Source organism: Scyliorhinus torazame, chromosome 22, assembly GCF_047496885.1.
Source record: "Scyliorhinus torazame isolate Kashiwa2021f chromosome 22, sScyTor2.1, whole genome shotgun sequence".
In the NCBI taxonomy this organism is placed as follows: domain Eukaryota; kingdom Metazoa; phylum Chordata; class Chondrichthyes; order Carcharhiniformes; family Scyliorhinidae; genus Scyliorhinus; species Scyliorhinus torazame.
Genome location: NC_092728.1, coordinates 3,063,596 through 3,088,205, shown reverse-complemented (window position 1 = coordinate 3,088,205; position 24,610 = coordinate 3,063,596). Strand labels below are relative to the sequence as shown.

At 49.4% G+C, this 24,610-nt stretch overlaps 2 protein-coding genes across 2 annotated transcripts in view; one reads left to right on the top strand and one right to left on the bottom strand.

The window, feature by feature from the left end:
* Positions 1-24,610, top strand: part of LOC140399406 (rho guanine nucleotide exchange factor 3-like) — a 930,630-nt gene that overhangs the window by 557,982 nt on the left and 348,038 nt on the right. The window lies entirely within an intron of this gene.
* Positions 1-24,610, bottom strand: part of LOC140399382 (dynamin-1-like protein) — a 223,379-nt gene that overhangs the window by 152,690 nt on the left and 46,079 nt on the right.

Sequence of the window (24,610 nt, the reverse complement as noted above, 5' to 3'; positions counted from 1 at the left end):
GACCAAGGAGAGCCAATGGATGTTATCTATCTTGACTTCCAAAAGGCCTTTGATAAGGTGCCTCACGGGAGACTGCTGAGTAAAATAAGGGCCCATGGTATTCGAGGCAAGGAACTAACATGGATTGACGATTGGCTGTCAGGCAGAAGGCAGAGAGTTGGGATAAAAGGTTATTTTTCGGAATGGCAACCGGTGACGAGTGGTGTCCCGCAGGGTTCAGTGTTGGAGCCACAGCTGTTCTCTTTATATATTAACGATCTAGATGACGGGACTGGGGGCATTCTGGCTAAGTTTGCCGATGATACAAAGATAGGTGGAGGGGCAGGTAGTATGGAGGAGGTGGGGAGGCTGCAGAAAGATTTAGACAGTTTAGGAGAGTGGTCCAAGAAATGGCTGATGAAATTCAATGTGGGCAAGTGCGAGGTCTTGCACTTTGGAAAAAAGAATAGAGGCATGGACTATTTCCTAAACGGTGACAAAATTCATAATGCTGAAGTGCAAAGGGACTTGGGAGTCCTAGTCCAGGATTCTCTAAAGGTAAACTTGCAGGTTGAGTCCGTAATTAAGAAAACAAATGCAATGTTGTTATTCATCTCAAGAGGCCTGGAATATAAAAGCAGGGATGTACTTCTGAACCTTTATAAAGCATTAGTTAGGCCCCATTTAGAATACTGTGAGCAATTTTGGGCCCCACACCTCAGGAAGGACATACTGGCACTGGAGCGGGTCCAGCGGAGATTCACACGGATGATCCCAGGAATGGTAGGCCTAACATACGACGAACGTCTGAGGATCCTGGGATTATATTCATTGGAGTTTAGGAGGCTGAGGGGAGATCTAATAGAAACTTACAAGATAATGAATGGCTTAGATAGGGTGGACGTAGGGAAGTTGTTTCCATTAGCAGGGGAGACTAGGACCCGGGGGCACAGACTTAGAATAAAAGGGAGTCACTTTAGAACAGAGATGAGGAGAAATTTCTTCAGCCAGAGAGTGGTGGGTCTGTGGAATTCATTGCCACAGAGGGCGGTGGAGGCCGGGACGTTGAGTGTCTTTAAGACAGAAGTTGATAAATTCTTGATTTCTCGAGGAATTAAGGGCTATGGAGAGAGAGCGGGTAAATGGAGTTGAAATCAGCCATGATTGAATGGTGGAGTGGACCCGATGGGCCGAATGGCCTTACTTCCGCTCCAATGTCTTATGGTCTTATGGTCAGACAACCACCACTGCCCAGACACCCCCCCCCCCGCTGCCCAGACACCACCCCCCCCGCTGCCCAGACACCACCCCCCCCGCTGCCCAGACACCACCCCCCCCGCTGCCCAGACACCACCCCCCCCGCTGCCCAGACACCACCCCCCCGCTGCCCAGACACCACCCCCCCGCTGCCCAGACACCACCCCCCCCGCTGCCCAGACACCACCCCCCCCGCTGCCCAGACACCACCCCCCCGCTGCCCAGACACCACCCCCCCGCTGCCCAGACACCACCCCCCCCGCTGCCCAGACACCACCCCCCCCGCTGCCCAGACACCACCCCCCCCGCTGCCCAGACACCACCCCCCCCGCTGCCCAGACACCACCCCCCCCGCTGCCCAGACACCACCCCCCCCGCTGCCCAGACACCACCCCCCCCGCTGCCCAGACACCACCCCCCCCGCTGCCCAGACACCACCCCCCCCGCTGCCCAGACACCACCCCCCCCGCTGCCCAGACACCACCCCCCCCGCTGCCCAGACACCACCCCCCCCGCTGCCCAGACACCACCCCCCCCGCTGCCCAGACACCACCCCCCCCGCTGCCCAGACACCACCCCCCCCCGCTGCCCAGACACCACCCCCCCCCGCTGCCCAGACACCACCCCCCCGCTGCCCAGACACCACCCCCCCGCTGCCCAGACACCACCCCCCCCGCTGCCCAGACACCACCCCCCCCGCTGCCCAGACACCACCCCCCCCGCTGCCCAGACACCACCCCCCCCGCTGCCCAGACACCACCCCCCCCGCTGCCCAGACACCACCCCCCCCCCCGCTGCCCAGACACCACCCCCCCCGCTGCCCAGACACCACCCCCCCCGCTGCCCAGACACCACCCCCCCCGCTGCCCAGACTCCACCCCCCCCGCTGCCCAGACACCACCCCCCCCGCTGCCCAGACACCACCCCCCCCGCTGCCCAGACACCACCCCCCCCGCTGCCCAGACACCACCCCCCCCGCTGCCCAGACACCACCCCCCCCCGCTGCCCAGACACCACCCCCCCCGCTGCCCAGACACCACCCCCCCCCGCTGCCCAGACACCACCCCCCCCGCTGCCCAGACACCACCCCCCCCGCTGCCCAGACACCACCCCCCCCGCTGCCCAGACACCACCCCCCCCGCTGCCCAGACACCACCCCCCCCGCTGCCCAGACACCACCCCCCCCGCTGCCCAGACACCACCCCCCCCGCTGCCCAGACACCACCCCCCCCGCTGCCCAGACACCACCCCCCCCGCTGCCCAGACACCACCCCCCCCGCTGCCCAGACACCACCCCCCCCGCTGCCCAGACACCACCCCCCCCGCTGCCCAGACACCACCCCCCCCGCTGCCCAGACACCACCCCCCCGCTGCCCAGACACCACCCCCCCCGCTGCCCAGACACCACCCCCCCTGCTGCCCAGACACCACCCCCCCCGCTGCCCAGACACCACCCCCCCCGCTGCCCAGACACCACCCCCCCCGCTGCCCAGACACCACCCCCCCCGCTGCCCAGACACCCCCCCCCCGCTGCCCAGACACTACCGCCCCCCGCTGCCCAGACACCACCCCCCCCGCTGCCCAGACACCACCCCCCCCCCGCTGCCCAGACACCACCCCCCCCCGCTGCCCAGACACCACCCCCCCCCGCTGCCCAGACACCACCCCCCCCGCTGCCCAGACACCACCCCCCCCGCTGCCCAGACACCACCCCCCCCGCTGCCCAGACACCACCCCCCCCGCTGCCCAGACACCACCCCCCCCGCTGCCCAGACACCACCCCCCCGCTGCCCAGACACCACCCCCCCCGCTGCCCAGACACCACCCCCCCGCTGCCCAGACACCACCCCCCCGCTGCCCAGACACCACCCCCCCGCTGCCCAGACACCACCCCCCCCGCTGCCCAGACACCACCCCCCCCGCTGCCCAGACACCACCCCCCCGCTGCCCAGACACCACCCCCCCCGCTGCCCAGACACCACCCCCCCCGCTGCCCAGACACCACCCCCCCCGCTGCCCAGACACCACCCCCCCCGCTGCCCAGACACCACCCCCTCCGCTGCCCAGACACCACCCCCCCCGCCGCCCAGACACCAACCCCCCCGCCGCCCAGATAAACCCCCGCCGCCCAGATAAACCCCCGCCGCCCAGATAAACCCCCGCCGCCCAGACACCACCCCCCCCGCTGCCCAGACACCACCCCCCCCGCTGCCCAGATAAACCCCCGCCGCCCAGATAAACCCCCGCCGCCCAGATAAACCCCCGCCGCCCAGATAACCCCCCGCTGCCCAGATAATCCCCCGCTGCCCAGATAACCCCCCCGCTGCCCAGATAACCCCCCCGCTGCCCAGATAACCCCCCCGCTGCCCAGATAACCCCCCGCTGCCCAGATAACCCCCCGCTGCCCAGATAACCCCCCGCTGCCCAGATAACCCCCCGCTGCCCAGATAACCCCCCGCTGCCCAGATAACCCCCCGCTGCCCAGATAACCCCCCGCTGCCCAGATACCCCCCCGCTGCCCAGATACCCCCCCGCTGCCCAGATACCCCCCCGCTGCCCAGATACCCCCCCGCTGCCCAGATACCCCCCCGCTGCCCAGATACCCCCCCGCTGCCCAGATACCCCCCCGCTGCCCAGATACCCCCCCGCTGCCCAGATACCCCCCCGCTGCCCAGATACCCCCCCGCTGCCCAGATACCCCCCCGCTGCCCAGATACCCCCCCGCTGCCCAGATACCCCCCCGCTGCCCAGATACCCCCCCGCTGCCCAGATACCCCCCCGCTGCCCAGATACCCCCCCCGCTGCCCAGATACCCCCCGCTGCCCAGATAACCCCCCGCTGCCCAGATGCCCCCTATCCCCACTGCCCAGATGCCCCCTATCCCCACTGCCCAGATGCCCCCCATCCCCACTGCCCAGATACCCCCATCCCCACTGCCCAGTCACTCCCCCCACTGCCCAATCACCCCCCCCAACCCACCCAAACAACCCCCGCTGCCCAGACACCATCGGCCCATCATTGTATCCCTCAGTTTGGCTCTCTCTCTATCTCCGTGACGCTCTCTCTATCTCCGTGACGCTCTCTCTATCTCCGTGACGCTCTCTCTATCTCCGTGACGCTCTCTCTATCTCCGTGACGCTCTCTCTATCTCCGTGACGCTCTCTCTATCTCCGTGACGCTCTCTCTATCTCAGTGACTCTCTCTCTATCTCAGTGACTCTCTCTCTATCTCAGTGACTCTCTCTCTCTATCTCAGTGACTCTCTCTCTATCTCCGTGACTCTCTCTCTATCTCAGTGACTCTCTCTTTCTATCTCAGTGACTCTCTCTCTATCTCAGTGACTCTCTCTCTCGAGCTCAGTGACTCTCTCTCTCTCTATCTCAGTGACTCTCTCTCTCTATCTCAGTGACTCTCTCTCTCTATCTCAGTGACTCTCTCTCTATCTCAGTGACTCTCTCTCTCTATCTCAGTGACGCTCTCTCTATCTCCGTGACGCTCTCTCTATCTCCGTGACGCTCTCTCTATCTCCGTGACGCTCTCTCTATCTCCGTGACGCTCTCTCTATCTCCGTGACGCTCTCTATCTCCGTGACGCTCTCTCTATCTCCGTGACGCTCTCTCTATCTCCGTGACGCTCTCTCTATCTCCGTGACGCTCTCTCTATCTCCGTGACTCTCTCTCTATCTCAGTGACTCTCTCTCTATCTCAGTGACTCTCTCTCTATCTCAGTGACTCTCTCTCTATCTCAGTGACTCTCTCTCTCTATCTCCGTGACGCTCTCTCTATCTCCGTGACGCTCTCTCTATCTCCGTGACGCTCTCTCTATCTCCGTGACGCTCTCTCTATCTCCGTGACGCTCTCTCTATCTCCGTGACGCTCTCTCTATCTCCGTGACGCTCTCTCTATCTCCGTGACGCTCTCTCTATCTCCGTGACGCTCTCTCTATCTCCGTGACTCTATCTCTATCTCAGTGACTCTCTCTCTCTCTATCTCAGTGACTCTCTCTCTATCTCAGTGACTCTCTCTCTATCTCAGTGACTCTCTCTCTATCTCAGTGACTCTCTCTCTATCTCAGTGACTCTCTCTCTATCTCAGTGACTCTCTATCTCTCTCAGTGACTCTCTGACTCTCTCTCTCTCTATCTCAGTGACTCTCTCTCTCTCTATCTCAGTGACTCTCTCTCTCAGTGACTCTCTCTCTCAGTGACTCTCTCTCTCTATCTCAGTGACTCTCTCTCTCTATCTCAGTGACTCTCTCTCTCTATCTCAGTGACTCTCTCTCTCTATCTCAGTGACTCGCTCTCAGTGACTCGCTCTCAGTGACTCGCTCTCAGTGACTCGCTCTCAGTGACTCGCTCTCAGTGACTCGCTCTCAGTGACTCGCTCTCTCAGTGACTAGCTCTCAGTGACTCGATCTCTCAGTGACTAGCTCTCAGTGACTCGATCTCTCAGTGACTCGATCTCTCAGTGACTCGATCTCTCAGTGACTCGATCTCTCAGTGACTCGATCTCTCAGTGACTCGATCTCTCAGTGACTCTCTCTCTCAGTGTCTCTCTCTCTCTCTGTGTCTCTCTCTCTATCTCAGTGACTCTCTCTCTATCTCAGTGACTCTCTCTCTATCTCAGTGACTCTCTCTCTATCTCAGTGACTCTCTCTCTATCTCAGTGACTCTCTCTCTATCTCAGTGTCTCTCTCTCTCTCTAGCTCAGTGACTCTCTCTCTATCTCAGTGACTCTCTCTCTATCTCAGTGACTCTCTCTCAGTGACTCTCTCTCTCTATCTCAGTGACTCTCTCTCTCTATCTCAGTGACTCTCTCTCTATCTCAGTGACTCTCTCTCTATCTCAGTGACTCTCTCTCTATCTCAGTGACTCTCTCAAACTCAGTGACTCTCTCTCTATCTCAGTGACTCTCTCTCTATCTCAGTGACTCTCTCTCTCTATCTCAGTGACTCTGTCTCTCTATCTCAGTGACTCTCTCTCTATCTCAGTGACTCTCTCTCTATCTCAGTGACTCTCTCTCTATCTCAGTGACTCTCTCTCTATCTCAGTGACTCTCTCTCTATCTCAGTGACTCTCTCTCTATCTCAGTGACTCTCTCTCTATCTCAGTGACTCTCTCTCTATCTCACTGACTCTCTCTCTATCTCACTGACTCTCTCTCTATCTCACTGACTCTCTCTCTATCTCACTGACTCTCTCTCTATCTCACTGACTCTCTCTCTATCTCACTGACTCTCTCTCTATCTCACTGACTCTATCTCAGTGACTCTCTCTCTCTATCTCAGTGACTCTCTCTCTCTATCTCAGTGACTCTCTCTCTATCTCAGTGACTCTCTCTCTCTATCTCAGTGACTCTCTCTCTCTCAGTGACTCTCTCTCTCTATCTCAGTGACTCTCTCTCTATCACAGTGACACTCTCTCTCTATCTCAGTGACTCTCTCTCTATCTCAGTGACTCTCTCTCTCTCTATCTCAGTGACTCTCTCTCTCTATCTCAGTGACTCTCTCTCTCTAGCTCAGTGACTCTCTCTCTCTATCTCAGTGACTCTCTCTCTCTATCTCAGTGACTCTCTCTCTCTATCTCAGTGACTCTCTCTCTATCTCAGTGACTCTCTCTCTATCTCAGTGACTCTCTCTCTATCTCAGTGACTCACTCTCTATCTCAGTGACTCACTCTCTATCTCAGTGACTCACTCTCTATCTCAGTGACTCACTCTCTATCTCAGTGACTCACTCTCTATCTCAGTGACTCACTCTCTATCTCAGTGACTCTCTATCTCAGTGACTCTCTCACTCTAGCTCAGTGACTCTCTCTCTCTATCTCAGTGACTCTCTCTCTATCTCAGTGACTCTCTCTCTATCTCAGTGACTCTCTCTCTCTATCTCAGTGACTCTCTCTCTATCTCAGTGACTCTCTCTCTCTCTGTGACTCTCTCTCTATCTCAGTGACTCTATCTCAGTGACGCTCTCTCTCTATCTCAGTGACTCTATCTCAGTGACTCTCTCTCTATCTCAGTGACTCTCTCTATCTCAGTGACTCTCTCTCTATCTCAGTGACTCTCTCTCTCTCTATCTCAGTGACTCTCTCTCTCTCTATCTCAGTGACTCTATCTCTATCTCAGTGACTCTATCTCTATCTCAGTGACTCTCTCTCTATCTCAGTGACTCTCTCTCTATCTCAGTGACTCTCTCTCTATCTCAGTGACTCTCTCTCTATCTCAGTGACTCTCTCTCTATCTCAGTGACTCTCTCTCTCTATCTCAGTGACTCTCTCTATCTCAGTGACTCTCTCTATCTCAGTGACTCTCTCTCTCTATCTCAGTGACTCTCTCTATCTCAGTGACTCTCTCTCTCTCTATCTCACTGACTCTCTCTCTCTATCTCAGTGACTCTCTCTATCTCAGTGTCTCTCTCTCTATCTCAGTGACTATCTCTCTCTATCTCAGTGACTCTCTCTCTATCTCAGTGACTCTCTCTCTATCTCAGTGACTCTCTCTGTGACTCTCTCTCTCTATCTCAGTGACTCTCTCTCTATCTCAGTGACTCTCTCTCTATCTCAGTGACTCTCTCTCTATCTCAGTGACTCTCTCTCTATCTCAGTGACTCTCTCTCTCTATCTCAGTGACTCTCTCTCTATCTCAGTGACTCTCTCTCTATCTCAGTGACTCTCTCTCTATCTCAGTGACTCTCTCTCTATCTCAGTGACTCTCTCTCTATCTCAGTGACTCTCTCTCTATCTCAGTGACTCTCTCTCTCTCTATCTCAGTGACTCTCTCTCTCTCTATCTCAGTGACTCTCTCTCTCTCTATCTCAGTGACTCTCTCTCTCTCTATCTCAGTGACTCTCTCTCTCTCTATCTCAGTGACTCTCTCTCTCTCTATCTCAGTGACTCTCTCTCTCTCTATCTCAGTGACTCTCTCTCTATCTCAGTGACTCTCTCTCTCTCTATCTCAGTGACTCTCTCTCTCTCTATCTCAGTGACTCTCTCTCTATCTCAGTGACTCTCTCTCTCTATCTCAGTGACTCTCTCTCTATCTCAGTGACTCTCTCTCTATCTCAGTGACTCTCTATCTCAGTGACTCTCTCTATCTCAGTGACTCTCTCTCTATCTCAGTGACTCTCTCTCTCTATCTCAGTGACACTCTCTCTATCTCAGTGACTCTCTCTCTCTATCTCAGTGACTCTCTCTCTCTATCTCAGTGACTCTCTCTCTCTATCTCAGTGACTCTCTCTCTATCTCAGTGACTCTCTCTCTATCTCAGTGACTCTCTCTCTATCTCAGTGACTCTCTCTCTATCTCAGTGACTCTCTCTCTCTATCTCAGTGACTCTCTCTCTCTATCTCAGTGACTCTCTCTCTCTATCTCAGTGACTCTCTCTATCTCAGTGACTCTCTCTCTATCTCAGTGACTCTCTCTCTATCTCAGTGACTCTCTCTCTATCTCAGTGACTCTCTCTCTATCTCAGTGACTCTCTCTCTCTCTATCTCAGTGACTCTCTCTCTATCTCAGTGACTCTCTCTCTATCTCAGTGACTCTCTCTCTATCTCAGTGACTCTCTCTCTATCTCAGTGACTCTCTCTCTATCTCAGTGACTCTCTCTCTATCTCAGTGACTCTCTCTCTATCTCAGTGACTCTCTCTCTATCTCAGTGACTCTCTCTATCTCAGTGATTCTCTCTCTCTATCTCAGTGACTCTCTCTCTCTATCTCAGTGACTCTCTCTCTCTATCTCAGTGACTCTCTCTCTCTATCTCAGTGACTCTCTCTCTCTATCTCAGTGACTCTCTCTCTCTATCTCAGTGACTCTCTCTCTCTATCTCAGTGACTCTCTCTCTCTATCTCAGTGACTCTCTCTCTATCTCAGTGACTCTCTCTCTATCTCAGTGACTCTCTCTCTATCTCAGTGACTCTCTCTCTATCTCAGTGACTCTCTCTCTATCTCAGTGACTCTCTCTCTATCTCAGTGACTCTCTCTCTATCTCAGTGACTCTCTCTCTATCTCAGTGACTCTCTCTCTCTATCTCAGTGACTCTCTCTCTCTATCTCAGTGACTCTCTCTCTCTATCTCAGTGACTCTCTCTCTATCTCAGTGACTCTCTCTCTATCTCAGTGACTCTCTCTCTATCTCAGTGACTCTCTCTCTATCTCAGTGACTCTCTCTCTATCTCAGTGACTCTCTCTATCTCAGTGACTCTCTCTATCTCAGTGACTCTCTCTATCTCAGTGACTCTCGCTATCTCAGTGACTCTCTCTCGCTATCTCAGTGACTCTCTATCTCAGTGACTCTCTCTCTCTATCTCAGTGACTCTCTCTCTCTATCTCAGTGACTCTCTATCTCAGTGACTCTCTCTCTCTATCTCAGTGACTCTCTATCTCAGTGACTCTCTCTCTCTATCTCAGTGACTCTCTATCTCAGTGACTCTCTCTCTATCTCAGTGACTCTCTCTCTATCTCAGTGACTCTCTCTCTCTATCTCAGTGACTCTCTATCTCAGTGACTCTCTCTCTCTATCTCAGTGACTCTCTATCTCAGTGACTCTCTCTCTCTATCTCAGTGACTCTCAATCTCAGTGACTCTCTCTCTATCTCAGTGACTCTCTCTCTATCTCAGTGACTCTCTCTCTATCTCAGTGACTCTCTCTCTATCTCAGTGACTCTCTCTATCTCAGTGACTCTCTCTCGCTATCTCAGTGACTCTCTCTCTATCTCAGTGACTCTCTCTCTATCTCAGTGACTCTCTCTCTATCTCAGTGACTCTCTCTCTATCTCAGTGACTCTCTCTCTATCTCAGTGACACTCTCTATCTCAGTGACTCTCTCTATCTCAGTGACTCTCTCTCTATCTCAGTGACTCTCTCTCTATCTCAGTGACTCTCTCTCTATCTCAGTGACTCTCTCTCTATCTCAGTGACTCTCTCTCTATCTCAGTGACTCTCTCTCTATCTCAGTGACTCTCTCTCTATCTCAGTGACTCTCTCTCTATCTCAGTGACTCTCTCTCTATCTCAGTGACTCTCTCTCTATCTCAGTGACTCTCTCTCTATCTCAGTGACTCTCTCTCTATCTCAGTGACTCTCTCTCTATCTCAGTGACTCTCTCTCTATCTCAGTGACTCTCTCTCTATCTCAGTGACTCTCTCTCTATCTCAGTGACTCTCTCTCTATCTCAGTGACTCTCTCTCTCTATCTCAGTGACTCTCTCTCTCTATCTCAGTGACTCTCTCTCTCTATCTCAGTGACTCTCTCTCTCTATCTCAGTGACTCTCTCTCTATCTCAGTGGCTCTCTCTCTATGTCAGTGACTCTCTCTCTCTATCTCAGTGACTCTCTCTATCTCAGTGACTCTCTCTCTATCTCAGTGGCTCTCTCTCTATGTCAGTGACTCTCTCTCTCTATGTCAGTGACTCTCTCTATCTCAGTGACTCTCTCTCTCTATCTCAGTGACTCTCTCTCTCTGTCTCAGTGACTCTCTCTCTATCTGTGACTCTCTCTATCTCAGTGACTCTCTCTCTCTATCTCAGTGACACTCTCTCTCTATCTCAGTGACTCTCTCTCTATCTCAGTGACTCTCTCTCTCTATCTCAGTGACTCTCTCTCTCTATCTCAGTGACTCTCTCTCTCTATCTCAGTGACTCTCTCTCTCTATCTCAGTGACTCTCTCCCTATCAGTGACTCTCTCCCTATCTCAGACTCTCTCTCTATCTCAGTGACTCTCTCTCTATCTCAGTGACTCTCTCTCTATCTCAGTGACTCTCTCTCTATCTCAGTGACTCTCTCTCTATCTCAGTGACTCTCTCTATCTCAGTGACTCTCTCTATCTCAGTGACTCTCTCTATCTCAGTGACTCTCTCTCTCTATCTCAGTGACTCTCTCTCTATCTCAGTGACTCTCTCTCTATCTCAGTGACTCTATCTCAGTGACTCTCTCTCTCTATCTCAGTGACTCTCTCTCTCTATCTCAGTGACTCTCTCTCTCTATCTCAGTGACTCTCTCTCTCTATCTCAGTGACTCTCTCTCTATCTCAGTGACTCTCTCTCTATCTCAGTGACTCTCTCTCTATCTCAGTGACTCTCTCTCTCTCTATCTCAGTGACTCTCTCTCTCTCTATCTCAGTGACTCTCTCTCTCTCTATCTCAGTGACTCTCTCTCTCTATCTCAGTGACTCTCTCTCTATCTCAGTGACTCTCTCTCTATCTCAGTGACTCTATCTCAGTGACTCTCTCTATCTCAGTGACTCTCTCTCTATCTCAGTGACTCTCTCTCTATCTCAGTGACTCTCTCTCTATCTCAGTGACTCTCTCTCTATCTCAGTGACTCTCTCTCTATCTCAGTGACTCTCTCTCTATCTCAGTGACTCTCTCTCTATCTCAGTGACTCTCTCTCTATCTCAGTGACTCTCTCTCTATCTCAGTGACTCTCTCTCTATCTCAGTGACTCTCTCTCTATCTCAGTGACTCTCTCTCTATCTCAGTGACTCTCTCTCTCTATCTCAGTGACTCTCTCTCTCTATCTCAGTGACTCTCTCTCTATCTCAGTGACTCTCTCTCTCTCTATCTCAGTGACTCTCTCTCTCTCTATCTCAGTGACTCTCTCTCTCTATCTCAGTGACTCTCTATCTCAGTGACTCTCTCTCTATCTCAGTGACTCTCTCTCTATCTCAGTGACTCTCTCTCTATCTCAGTGACTCTCTCTCTATCTCAGTGACTCTCTCTCTATCTCAGTGACTCTCTCTCTATCTCAGTGACTCTCTCTCTATCTCAGTGACTCTCTCTCTATCTCAGTGACTCTCTCTCTATCTCAGTGACTCTCTCTCTATCTCAGTGACTCTCTCTCTATCTCAGTGACTCTCTCTCTATCTCAGTGACTCTCTCTCTATCTCAGTGACTCTCTCTCTATCTCAGTGACTCTCTCTCTATCTCAGTGACTCTCTCTCTATCTCAGTGACTCTCTCTCTATCTCAGTGACTCTCTCTCTCTATCTCAGTGACTCTCTCTCTCTATCTCAGTGACTCTCTCTCTATCTCAGTGACTCTCTCTCTATCTCAGTGACTCTCTCTCTATCTCAGTGACTCTCTCTCTATCTCAGTGACTCTCTCTCTATCTCAGTGACTCTCTCTCTATCTCAGTGACTCTCTCTCTATCTCAGTGACTCTCTCTCTATCTCAGTGACTCTCTCTCTATCAGTGACTCTCTCTCTATCTCAGTGACTCTCTCTCTATCTCAGTGACTCTCTCTCTATCTCAGTGACTCTCTCTCTATCTCAGTGACTCTCTCTCTATCTCAGTGACTCTCTCTCTATCTCAGTGACTCTCTCTCTATCTCAGTGACTCTCTCTCTATCTCAGTGACTCTCTCTCTATCTCAGTGACTCTCTCTCTATCTCAGTGACTCTCTCTCTATCTCAGTGACTCTCTCTCTATCTCAGTGACTCTCTCTCTATCTCAGTGACTCTCTCTCTATCTCAGTGACTCTCTCTCTATCTCAGTGACTCTCTCTCTATCTCAGTGACTCTCTCTCTATCTCAGTGACTCTCTCTCTATCTCAGTGACTCTCTCTCTATCTCAGTGACTCTCTCTCTATCTCAGTGACTCTCTCTCTATCTCAGTGACTCTCTCTCTATCTCAGTGACTCTCTCTCTATCTCAGTGACTCTCTCTCTATCTCAGTGACTCTCTCTCTCTATCTCAGTGACTCTCTCTCTATCTCAGTGACTCTCTCTCTATCTCAGTGACTCTCTCTCTATCTCAGTGACTCTCTCTCTATCTCAGTGACTCTCTCTCTATCTCAGTGACTCTCTCTCTATCTCAGTGACTCTCTCTCTATCTCAGTGACTCTCTCTCTATCTCAGTGACTCTCTCTCTATCTCAGTGACTCTCTCTCTCTATCTCAGTGACTCTCTATCTCAGTGACTCTCTCTCTCTCTATCTCAGTGACTCTCTCTCTCTCTATCTCAGTGACTCTCTCTCTATCTCAGTGACTCTCTCTCTCTCTATCTCAGTGACTCTCTCTCTATCTCAGTGACTCTCTCTCTATCTCAGTGACTCTCTCTCTATCTCAGTGACTCTCTCTCTATCTCAGTGACTCTCTCTCTCTATCTCAGTGACTCTGTCTCTATCTCAGTGACTCTCTCTCTATCTCAGTGACTCTCTCTCTCTATCTCAGTGACTCTCTCTCTATCTCAGTGACTCTCTCTCTCTATCTCAGTGACTCTATCTCAGTAACTCTCTCTCTCTATCTCAGTGACTCTATCTCAGTGACGCTCTCTCTCTATCTCAGTGACTCTATCTATCTCAGTGACTCTCTCTCTATCTCAGTGACTCTCTCTCTATCTCAGTGACTCTCTCTCTATCTCAGTGACTCTCTATCTCAGTGACTCTCTCTATCTCAGTGACTCTCTCTCCATCTCAGTGACTCTCTCTCTCTATCTCAGTGACTCTCTCTCTATCTCAGTGACTCTCTCTCTATCTCAGTGACTCTCTCTCTATCTCAGTGACTCTCTCTCTATCTCAGTGACTCTCTCTCTATCTCAGTGACTCTCTCTCTATCTCAGTGACTCTCTCTCTATCTCAGTGACTCTCTCTCTATCTCAGTGACTCTCTCTCTATCTCAGTGACTCTCTCTCTATCTCAGTGACTCTCTCTCTATCTCAGTGACTCTCTCTCTCTATCTCAGTGACTCTCTCTCTCTATCTCAGTGACTCTCTCTATCTCAGTGACTCTCTCTCTATCTCAGTGACTCTCTCTCTATCTCAGTGACTCTCTCTCTATCTCAGTGACTCTCACTCTATCTCAGTGACTCTCTCTCTCTCTATCTCAGTGACTCTCTCTCTCTATCTCAGTGACTCTCTCTCTATCTCAGTGACTCTCTCTCTATCTCAGTGACTCTCTCTCTATCTCAGTGACTCTCTCTCTATCTCAGTGTCTCTCTCTCTATCTCAGTGACTCTCTCTCTATCTCAGTGACTCTCTCTCTATCTCAGTGACTCTCTCTCTATCTCAGTGACTCTCTCTCTATCTCAGTGATTCTCTCTCTCTATCTCAGTGACTCTCTCTCTATCTCAGTGACTCTCTCTCTATCTCAGTGACTCTCTCTCTATCTCAGTGACTCTCTCTCTATCTCAGTGACTCTCTCTCTATCTCAGTGACTCTCTCTCTATCTCAGTGACTCTCTCTCTATCTCAGTGACTCTCTCTCTATCTCAGTGACTCTCTCTCTATCTCAGTGACTCTCTCTCTATCTCAGTGACTCTCTCTCTATCTCAGTGACTCTCTCTCTATCTCAGTGACTCTCTCTCTATCTCAGTGACTCTCTCTCTATCTCAGTGACTCTCTCTCTATCTCAGTGACTCTCTCTCTATCTCAGTGACTCTCTCTCTATCTCAGTGACTCTCTCTCTATCTCAGTGACTCTCTCTCTATCTCAGTGACTCACTCTCTATCTCAGTGACTCTCTCTCTATCTCAGTGACTCTCTCTCTATCTCAGTGACTCTCTCTCTATCTCAGTGACTCTCTCTCTATCTCAGTGACTCTCTCTCTATGTCAGTGACTCTCTCTCTATCTCAGTGACTCTCTCTCTATCTCAGTGACTCTCTCTCTATCTCAGTGACTCTCTCTCTATCTCAGTGACTCTCTCTCTATCTCAGTGACTCTCTCTATCTCAGTGACTCTCTCTCTATCTCAGTGACTCTCTCTGTCTCAGTGACTCTCTCTCTATCTCAGTGACTCTCTCTCTATCTCAGTGACTCTCTCTCTATCTCAGTGACTCTCTCTCTATCTCAGTGACTCTCTCTCTATCTCAGTGACTCTCTCTCTATCTCAGTGACTCTCTCTCTATCTCAGTGACTCTCTCTCTATCTCAGTGACTCTCTCTCTCTATCTCAGTGACTCTCTCTCTCTATCTCAGTGACTCTCTCTCTCTATCTCAGTGACTCTCTCTCTATGTCAGTGACTCTCTCTCTATGTCAGTGACTCTCTCTCTATGTCAGTGACTCTCTCTCTATCTCAGTGACTCTCTCTCTATCTCAGTGACTCTCTCTCTATCTCAGTGACTCTCTCTCTATCTCAGTGACTCTCTCTCTATCTCAGTGACTCTCTCTCTATCTCAGTGACTCTCTCTCTATCTCAGTGACTCTCTCTCTATCTCAGGGACTTTCTCTCTGTCTCAGTGACTCTCTCTCTATCTCAGTGACTCTCTCTCTATCTCAGTGACTCTCTCTCTATCTCAGTGACTCTCTCTCTATCTCAGTGACTCTCTCTCTATCTCAGTGACTCTCTCTCTCTCTATCTCAGTGACTCTCTCTCTCTCTATCTCAGTGACTCTCTCTCTCTATCTCAGTGACTCTCTCTCTATCTCAGTGACTCTCTCTCTCTCTATCTCAGTGACTCTCTCTCTCTCTATCTCAGTGACTCTCTCTCTCTCTATCTCAGTGACTCTCTCTCTCTATCTCAGTGACTCTCTCTCTCTATCTCAGTGACTCTCTCTCTATCTCAGTGACTCTCTCTCTCTCTATCTCAGTGACTCTCTCTCTCTATCTCAGTGACTCTCTATCTCAGTGACTCTCTCTCTCTATCTCAGTGACTCTCTCTCTCTATCTCAGAGACTCTCTCTCTCTATCTCAGTGACTCTCTCTCTCTATCTCAGTGACTCTCTCTCTCTATCTCAGTGACTCTCTCTCTATCTCAGTGACTCTCTCTCTATCTCAGTGACTCTCTCTCTATCTCAGTGACTCTCTCTCTATCTCAGTGACTCTCTCTATCTCAGTGACTCTCTCTCGCTATCTCAGTGACTCTCTATCTCAGTGACTCTCTCTCTCTATCTCAGTGACTCTCTATCTATCTCAGTGACTCTCTCTCTCTATCTCAGTGACTCTCTATCTCAGTGACTCTCTCTCTCTATCTCAGTGACTCTCTCTATCTCAGTGACTCTCTCTATCTCAGTGACTCTCTCTCCATCTCAGTGACTCTCTCTCTATCTCAGTGACTCTCTCTCTATCTCAGTGACTCTCTATCTCAGTGACTCTCTCTATCTCAGTGACTCTCACTCTATCTCAGTGACTCTCTCTCTCTATCTCAGTGACTCTCTCTCTCTCTATCTCAGTGACTCTCTCTATCTCAGGGACTCTCTCTCTCTATCTCAGTGACTCTCTCTCTAACTCAGTGACTCTCTCTCTCTATCTCAGTGACTCTATCTCTATCTCAGTGACTCTCTCTCTATCTCAGTGACTCTCTCTCTATGTCAGTGACTCTCTCTCTATGTCAGTGACTCTCTCTCTATCTCAGTGACTCTCTATCTCAGTGACTCTCTCTCTATCTCAGTGACTCTCTCTCTCTATCTCAGGGACTTTCTCTCTGTCTCAGTGACTCTCTCTCTATCTCAGTGACTCTCTCTCTATCTCAGTGACTCTCTCTCTCTATCTCAGGGACTTTCTCTCTGTCTCAGTGACTCTCTCTCTATCTCAGTGACTCTCTCTCTCTATCTCAGTGACTCTCTATCTCAGTGACTCTCTCTCTCTATCTCAGTGACTCTCTCTCTCTCTATCTCAGTGACTCTCTCTCTCTCTATCTCAGTGACTCTCTCTCTATCTCAGCGACTCTCTCTCTATCTCAGTGACTCTCTATGTATGTCAGTGACTCTCTCTCTCTATGTCAGTGACTCTCTCTCTCTATCTCAGTGACTCTCTCTCTATCTCAGTGACTCTCTCTCTATCTCAGTGACTCTCTCTCTATCTCAGTGACTCTCTCTCTCTATCTCAGTGACTCTCTCTCTCTATCTCAGTGACTCTCTCTCTATCTCAGTGACTCTCTCTCTATCTCAGTGACTCTCTCTCTATCTCAGTGACTCTCTCTCTATCTCAGTGACTCTCTCTCTCTCTATCTCAGTGACTCTCTCTCTCTATCTCAGTGACTCTCTCTCTATCTCAGTGACTCTCTCTCTCTATCTCAGTGACTCTCTCTCTATCTCAGTGACTCTCTCTCTATCTCAGTGACTCTCTCTCTATCTCAGTGACTCTCTCTCTATCTCAGTGACTCTCTCTCTATCTCAGTGACTCACTCTATCTCAGTGACTCTCTCTCTATCTCAGTGACTCTCTCTCTATCTCAGTGACTCTCTCTCTATCTCAGTGACTCTCTCTCTAACTCAGTGACTCTCTCTCTCTATCTCAGTGACTCTCTCTCTATCTCAGTGACTCTCTCTCTATCTCAGTGACTCTCTCTCTATGTCAGAGTCTCTGTCTCAGTGACTCTCTCTCTATCTGAGTGACTCTCTCTCTATCTCTCTATGTCAGTGACTCTCTCTCTATCTCAGTGACTCTCTCTCTATCTCAGTGACTCTCTCTCTATCTCAGTGACTCTCTCTCTATCTCAGTGACTCTCTCTCTATCTCAGTGACTCTCTCTCTCTATCTCAGTGACTCTCTCTCTATCTCAGTGACTCTCTCTCTCTATCTCAGTGACTCTATCTCTATCTCAGTGACTCTCTCTCTATGTCAGTGACTCTCTCTCTATGTCAGTGACTCTCTCTCTATGTCAGTGACTCTCTCTCTATGTCAGTGACTCTCTCTCTATCTCAGTGACTCTCTCTCTATCTCAGTGACTCACTCTCTATCTCAGTGACTCTCTCTCTATCTCAGTGACTCTCTCTCTATCTCAGTGACTCTCTCTCTATCTCAGTGACTCTCTCTCTATCTCAGTGACTCTCTCTCTATGTCAGTGACTCTCTCTCTATCTCAGTGACTCTCTCTCTATCTCAGTGACTCTCTATCTCAGTGACTCTCTCTCTATCTCAGTGACTCTCTCTCTATCTCAGTGACTCTCTCTATCTCAGTGACTCTCTCTCTATCTCAGTGACTCTCTCTGTCTCAGTGACTCTCTCTCTATCTCAGTGACTCTCTCTCTATCTCAGTGACTCTCTCTCTATCTCAGTGACTCTCTCTCTATCTCAGTGACTCTCTCTCTATCTCAGTGACTCTCTCTCTATCTCAGTGACTCTCTCTCTATCTCAGTGACTCTCTCTCTCTATCTCAGTGACTCTCTCTCTATCTCAGTGACTCTCTCTCTCTATCTCAGTGACTCTATCTCTATCTCAGTGACTCTCTCTCTATGTCAGTGACTCTCTCTCTATGTCAGTGACTCTCTCTCTATGTCAGTGACTCTCTCTCTATGTCAGTGACTCTCTCTCTATCTCAGTGACTCTCTCTCTATCTCAGTGACTCTCTCTCTATCTCAGTGACTCTCTCTCTATCTCAGTGACTCTCTCTCTATCTCAGTGACTCTCTCTCTATCTCAGGGACTTTCTCTCTGTCTCAGTGACTCTCTCTCTATCTCAGTGACTCTCTCTCTATCTCAGTGACTCTCTCTCTATCTCAGTGACTCTCTCTCTATCTCAGTGACTCTCTCTCTATCTCAGTGACTCTCTCTCTCTCTATCTCAGTGACTCTCTCTCTCTCTATCTCAGTGACTCTCTCTCTCTATCTCAGTGACTCTCTCTCTATCTCAGTGACTCTCTCTCTCTCTATCTCAGTGACTCTCTCTCTCTCTATCTCAGTGACTCTCTCTCTCTCTATCTCAGTGACTCTCTCTCTCTATCTCAGTGACTCTCTCTCTCTATCTCAGTGACACTCTCTCTCTGTCTCAGTGACTCTCTCTCTATCTCAGTGACTCTCTCTCTATCTGAGTGACACTCTCTCTATCTCAGTGACGCTCTCTCTCTCTATCTCAGTGACGCTCTCTCTCTCTATCTCAGTGACTCTCTCTCTCTATCTCAGTGACTCTCTCTCTATCTCAGTGACTCTCTCTCTATCTCAGTGACTCTCTCTCTCTCTATCTCAGTGACTCTCTCTCTCTATCTCAGTGACTCTCTCTCTCTATCTCAGTGACTCTCTCTCTATCTGAGTGACTCTCTCTCTATCTGAGTGACACTCTCTGTCTATCTCAGTGACTCTCTCTGTCTCAGTGACTCTCTCTCTCTATCTCAGTGACTCTCTATCTCAGTGACTCTCTCTCTCTATCTCAGTGACTCTCTCTCTCTATCTCAGAGACTCTCTCTCTCTATCTCAGTGACTCTCTCTCTCTATCTCAGTGACTCTCTCTCTCTATCTCAGTGACTCTCTTTCTATCTCAGTGACTCTCTCTCTATCTCAGTGACTCTCTCTCTATCTCAGTGACTCTCTCTCTATCTCAGTGACTCTCTCTATCTCAGTGACTCTCTCTCGCTATCTCAGTGACTCTCTCTCTCTATCTCAGTGACTCTCTATCTATCTCAGTGACTCTCTCTCTCTATCTCAGTGACTCTCTATCTCAGTGACTCTCTCTCTCTATCTCAGTGACTCTCTCTATCTCAGTGACTCTCTCTATCTCAGTGACTCTCTCTCTATCTCAGTGACTCTCTCTCTATCTCAGTGACTCTCTCTCTATCTCAGTGACTCTCTCTCTATCTCAGTGACTCTCTCTCTATCTCAGTGACTCTCTCTATCTCAGTGACTCTCACTCTATCTCAGTGACTCTCTCTCTCTATCTCAGTGACTCTCTCTCTCTCTATCTCAGTGACTCTCTCTATCTCAGGGACTCTCTCTCTCTATCTCAGTGACTCTCTCTCTAACTCAGTGACTCTCTCTCTCTATCTCAGTGACTCTATCTCTATCTCAGTGACTCTCTCTCTATCTCAGTGACTCTCTCTCTATGTCAGTGACTCTCTCTCTATCTCAGTGACTCTCTCTCTATCTCAGTGACTCTCTCTCTATCTCAGTGACTCTCTCTCTATCTCAGTGACTCTCTCTCTCTATCTCAGGGACTTTCTCTCTGTCTCAGTGACTCTCTCTCTATCTCAGTGACTCTCTCTCTATCTCAGTGACTCTCTCTCTCTATCTCAGGGACTTTCTCTCTGTCTCAGTGACTCTCTCTCTATCTCAGTGACTCTCTCTCTCTATCTCAGTGACTCTCTATCTCAGTGACTCTCTCTCTCTATCTCAGTGACTCTCTCTCTCTCTATCTCAGTGACTCTCTCTCTCTCTATCTCAGTGACTCTCTCTCTATCTCAGCGACTCTCTCTCTATCTCAGTGACTCTCTATGTCAGTGACTCTCTCTCTATGTCAGTGACTCTCTCTCTCTATGTCAGTGACTCTCTCTCTCTATCTCAGTGACTCTCTCTCTATCTCAGTGACTCTCTCTCTATCTCAGTGACTCTCTCTCTATCTCAGTGACTCTCTCTCTATCTCAGTGACTCTCTCTCTCTATCTCAGTGACTCTCTCTCTCTATCTCAGTGACTCTCTCTCTATCTCAGTGACTCTCTCTCTATCTCAGTGACTCTCTCTCTATCTCAGTGACTCTCTCTCTATCTCAGTGACTCTCTCTCTCTCTATCTCAGTGACTCTCTCTCTCTATCTCAGTGACTCTCTCTCTATCTCAGTGACTCTCTCTCTCTATCTCAGTGACTCTCTCTCTATCTCAGTGACTCTCTCTCTATCTCAGTGACTCTCTATCTCAGTGACTCTCTCTCTCTATCTCAGTGACACTCTCTCTCTGTCTCAGTGACTCTCTCTCTATCTCAGTGACTCTCTCTCTCTATCTCAGTGACTCTCTCTGTCTCAGTGACTCTCTCTCTCTATCTCAGTGACTCTCTCTATCTCAGTGACTCTCACTCTATCTCAGTGACTCTCTCTCTCTATCTCAGTGACTCTCTCTCTCTCTATCTCAGTGACTCTCTCTATCTCAGGGACTCTCTCTCTCTATCTCAGGGACTCTCTCTCTAACTCAGTGACTCTCTCTCTCTATCTCAGTGACTCTATCTCTATCTCAGTGACTCTCTCTCTATCTCAGTGACTCTCTCTCTATGTCAGTGACTCTCTCTCTATGTCAGTGACTCTCTCTCTATCTCAGTGACTCTCTCTCTATCTCAGTGACTCTCTCTCTATCTCAGTGACTCTCTATCTCAGTGACTCTCTCTCTCTATCTCAGGGACTTTCTCTCTGTCTCAGTGACTCTCTCTCTATCTCAGTGACTCTCTCTCTATCTCAGTGACTCTCTCTCTCTATCTCAGGGACTTTCTCTCTGTCTCAGTGACTCTCTCTCTATCTCAGTGACTCTCTCTCTCTATCTCAGTGACTCTCTATCTCAGTGACTCTCTCTCTCTATCTCAGTGACTCTCTCTCTCTCTATCTCAGTGACTCTCTCTCTCTCTATCTCAGTGACTCTCTCTCTCTCTATCTCAGTGACTCTCTCTCTATCTCAGCGACTCTCTCTCTATCTCAGTGACTCTCTCTCTATGTCAGTGACTCTCTCTCTATGTCAGTGACTCTCTCTCTCTATCTCAGTGACTCTCTCTCTATCTCAGTGACTCTCTCTCTATCTCAGTGACTCTCTCTCTATCTCAGTGACTCTCTCTCTATCTCAGTGACTCTCTCTCTATCTCAGTGACTCTCTCTCTATCTCAGTGACTCTCTATCTCAGTGACTCTCTCTCTCTATCTCAGTGACACTCTCTCTCTGTCTCAGTGACTCTCTCTCTATCTCAGTGACTCTCTCTCTCTATCTCAGTGACTCTCTCTGTCTCAGTGACTCTCTCGCTCTATCTCAGTGACTCTCTCTCTATCTCAGTGACTCTCTCTCTCTATCTCAGGGACTTTCTCTCTGTCTCAGTGACTCTCTCTCTATCTCAGTGACTCTCTCTCTCTATCTCAGTGACTCTCTATCTCAGTGACTCTCTCTCTCTATCTCAGTGACTCTCTCTCTCTCTATCTCAGTGACTCTCTCTCTATCTCAGCGACTCTCTCTCTATCTCAGTGACTCTCTATCTCAGTGACTCTCTATGTCAGTGACTCTCTCTCTATGTCAGTGACTCTCTCTCTATGTCAGTGACTCTCTCTCTATCTCAGTGACTCTCTCTCTCTATCTCAGTGACTCTCTCTCTATCTCAGTGACTCTCTCTCTATCTCAGTGACTCTCTCTCTATCTCAGTGACTCTCTCTCTATCTCAGTGACTCTCTCTCTATCTCAGTGACTCTCTCTCTCTATCTCAGTGACTCTCTCTCTCTATCTCAGTGACTCTCTCTCTATCTCAGTGACTCTCTCTCTATCTCAGTGACTCTCTCTCTATCTCAGTGACTCTCTCTCTATCTCAGTGACTCTCTCTCTATCTCAGTGACTCTCTCTCTCTCTATCTCAGTGACTCTCTCTCTCTATCTCAGTGACTCTCTCTCTATCTCAGTGACTCTCTCTCTCTATCTCAGTGACTCTCTCTCTATCTCAGTGACTCTCTCTCTATCTCAGTGACTCTCTCTCTCTCTATCTCAGTGACTCTCTCTCTCTATCTCAGTGACACTCTCTCTCTGTCTCAGTGACTCTCTCTCTATCTCAGTGACTCTCTCTCTCTATCTCAGTGACTCTCTCTCTCTATCTCAGTGACTCTCTCTGTCTCAGTGACTCTCTCTCTCTATCTCAGTGACTCTCTCTCTATCTCAGTGACACTCTCTCTATCTCAGTGACGCTCTCTATCTCAGTGACTCTCTCTCTATCTCAGTGACTCTCTCTCTCTCTATCTCAGTGACTCTCTCTCTCTATCTCAGTGACTCTCTATCTCAGTGACTCTCTCTCTCTATCTCAGTGACTCTCTCTCTCTATCTCAGTGACTCTCTCTCTCTATCTCAGTGACTCTCTCTCTATCTCAGTGACTCTCTCTCTATCTCAGTGACTCTCTCTCTATCTCAGTGACACTCTCTCTATCTCAGTGACTCTCTCTCTCTATCTCAGTGACTCTCTCTCTATCTCAGTGACTCTCTCTCTATCTCAGTGACTCTCTCTCTATCTCAGTGACTCTCTCTCTATCTCAGTGACTCTCTCTCTATCTCAGTGACTCTCTCTCTATCTCAGTGACTCTCTCTCTATCTCAGTGACTCTCTCTCTATCTCAGTGACTCTCTCTCTCTATCTCAGTGACTCTCTCTCTATCTCAGTGACTCTCTCTCTCTATCTCAGTGACTCTATCTCTATCTCAGTGACTCTCTCTCTATGTCAGTGACTCTCTCTCTATGTCAGTGACTCTCTCTCTATGTCAGTGACTCTCTCTCTATGTCAGTGACTCTCTCTCTATCTCAGTGACTCTCTCTCTATCTCAGTGACTCTCTCTCTATCTCAGTGACTCTCTCTCTATCTCAGTGACTCTCTCTCTATCTCAGTGACTCTCTCTCTATCTCAGGGACTTTCTCTCTGTCTCAGTGACTCTCTCTCTATCTCAGTGACTCTCTCTCTATCTCAGTGACTCTCTCTCTATCTCAGTGACTCTCTCTCTATCTCAGTGACTCTCTCTCTATCTCAGTGACTCTCTCTCTCTCTATCTCAGTGACTCTCTCTCTCTCTATCTCAGTGACTCTCTCTCTCTATCTCAGTGACTCTCTCTCTATCTCAGTGACTCTCTCTCTCTCTATCTCAGTGACTCTCTCTCTCTCTATCTCAGTGACTCTCTCTCTCTCTATCTCAGTGACTCTCTCTCTCTATCTCAGTGACTCTCTCTCTCTATCTCAGTGACACTCTCTCTCTGTCTCAGTGACTCTCTCTCTATCTCAGTGACTCTCTCTCTATCTGAGTGACACTCTCTCTATCTCAGTGACGCTCTCTCTCTCTATCTCAGTGACGCTCTCTCTCTCTATCTCAGTGACTCTCTCTCTCTATCTCAGTGACTCTCTCTCTATCTCAGTGACTCTCTCTCTATCTCAGTGACTCTCTCTCTCTCTATCTCAGTGACTCTCTCTCTCTATCTCAGTGACTCTCTCTCTCTATCTCAGTGACTCTCTCTCTATCTGAGTGACTCTCTCTCTATCTGAGTGACACTCTCTGTCTATCTCAGTGACTCTCTCTGTCTCAGTGACTCTCTCTCTCTATCTCAGTGACTCTCTATCTCAGTGACTCTCTCTCTCTATCTCAGTGACTCTCTCTCTCTATCTCAGAGACTCTCTCTCTCTATCTCAGTGACTCTCTCTCTCTATCTCAGTGACTCTCTCTCTCTATCTCAGTGACTCTCTTTCTATCTCAGTGACTCTCTCTCTATCTCAGTGACTCTCTCTCTATCTCAGTGACTCTCTCTCTATCTCAGTGACTCTCTCTATCTCAGTGACTCTCTCTCGCTATCTCAGTGACTCTCTCTCTCTATCTCAGTGACTCTCTATCTATCTCAGTGACTCTCTCTCTCTATCTCAGTGACTCTCTATCTCAGTGACTCTCTCTCTCTATCTCAGTGACTCTCTCTATCTCAGTGACTCTCTCTATCTCAGTGACTCTCTCTCTATCTCAGTGACTCTCTCTCTATCTCAGTGACTCTCTCTCTATCTCAGTGACTCTCTCTCTATCTCAGTGACTCTCTCTCTATCTCAGTGACTCTCTCTATCTCAGTGACTCTCACT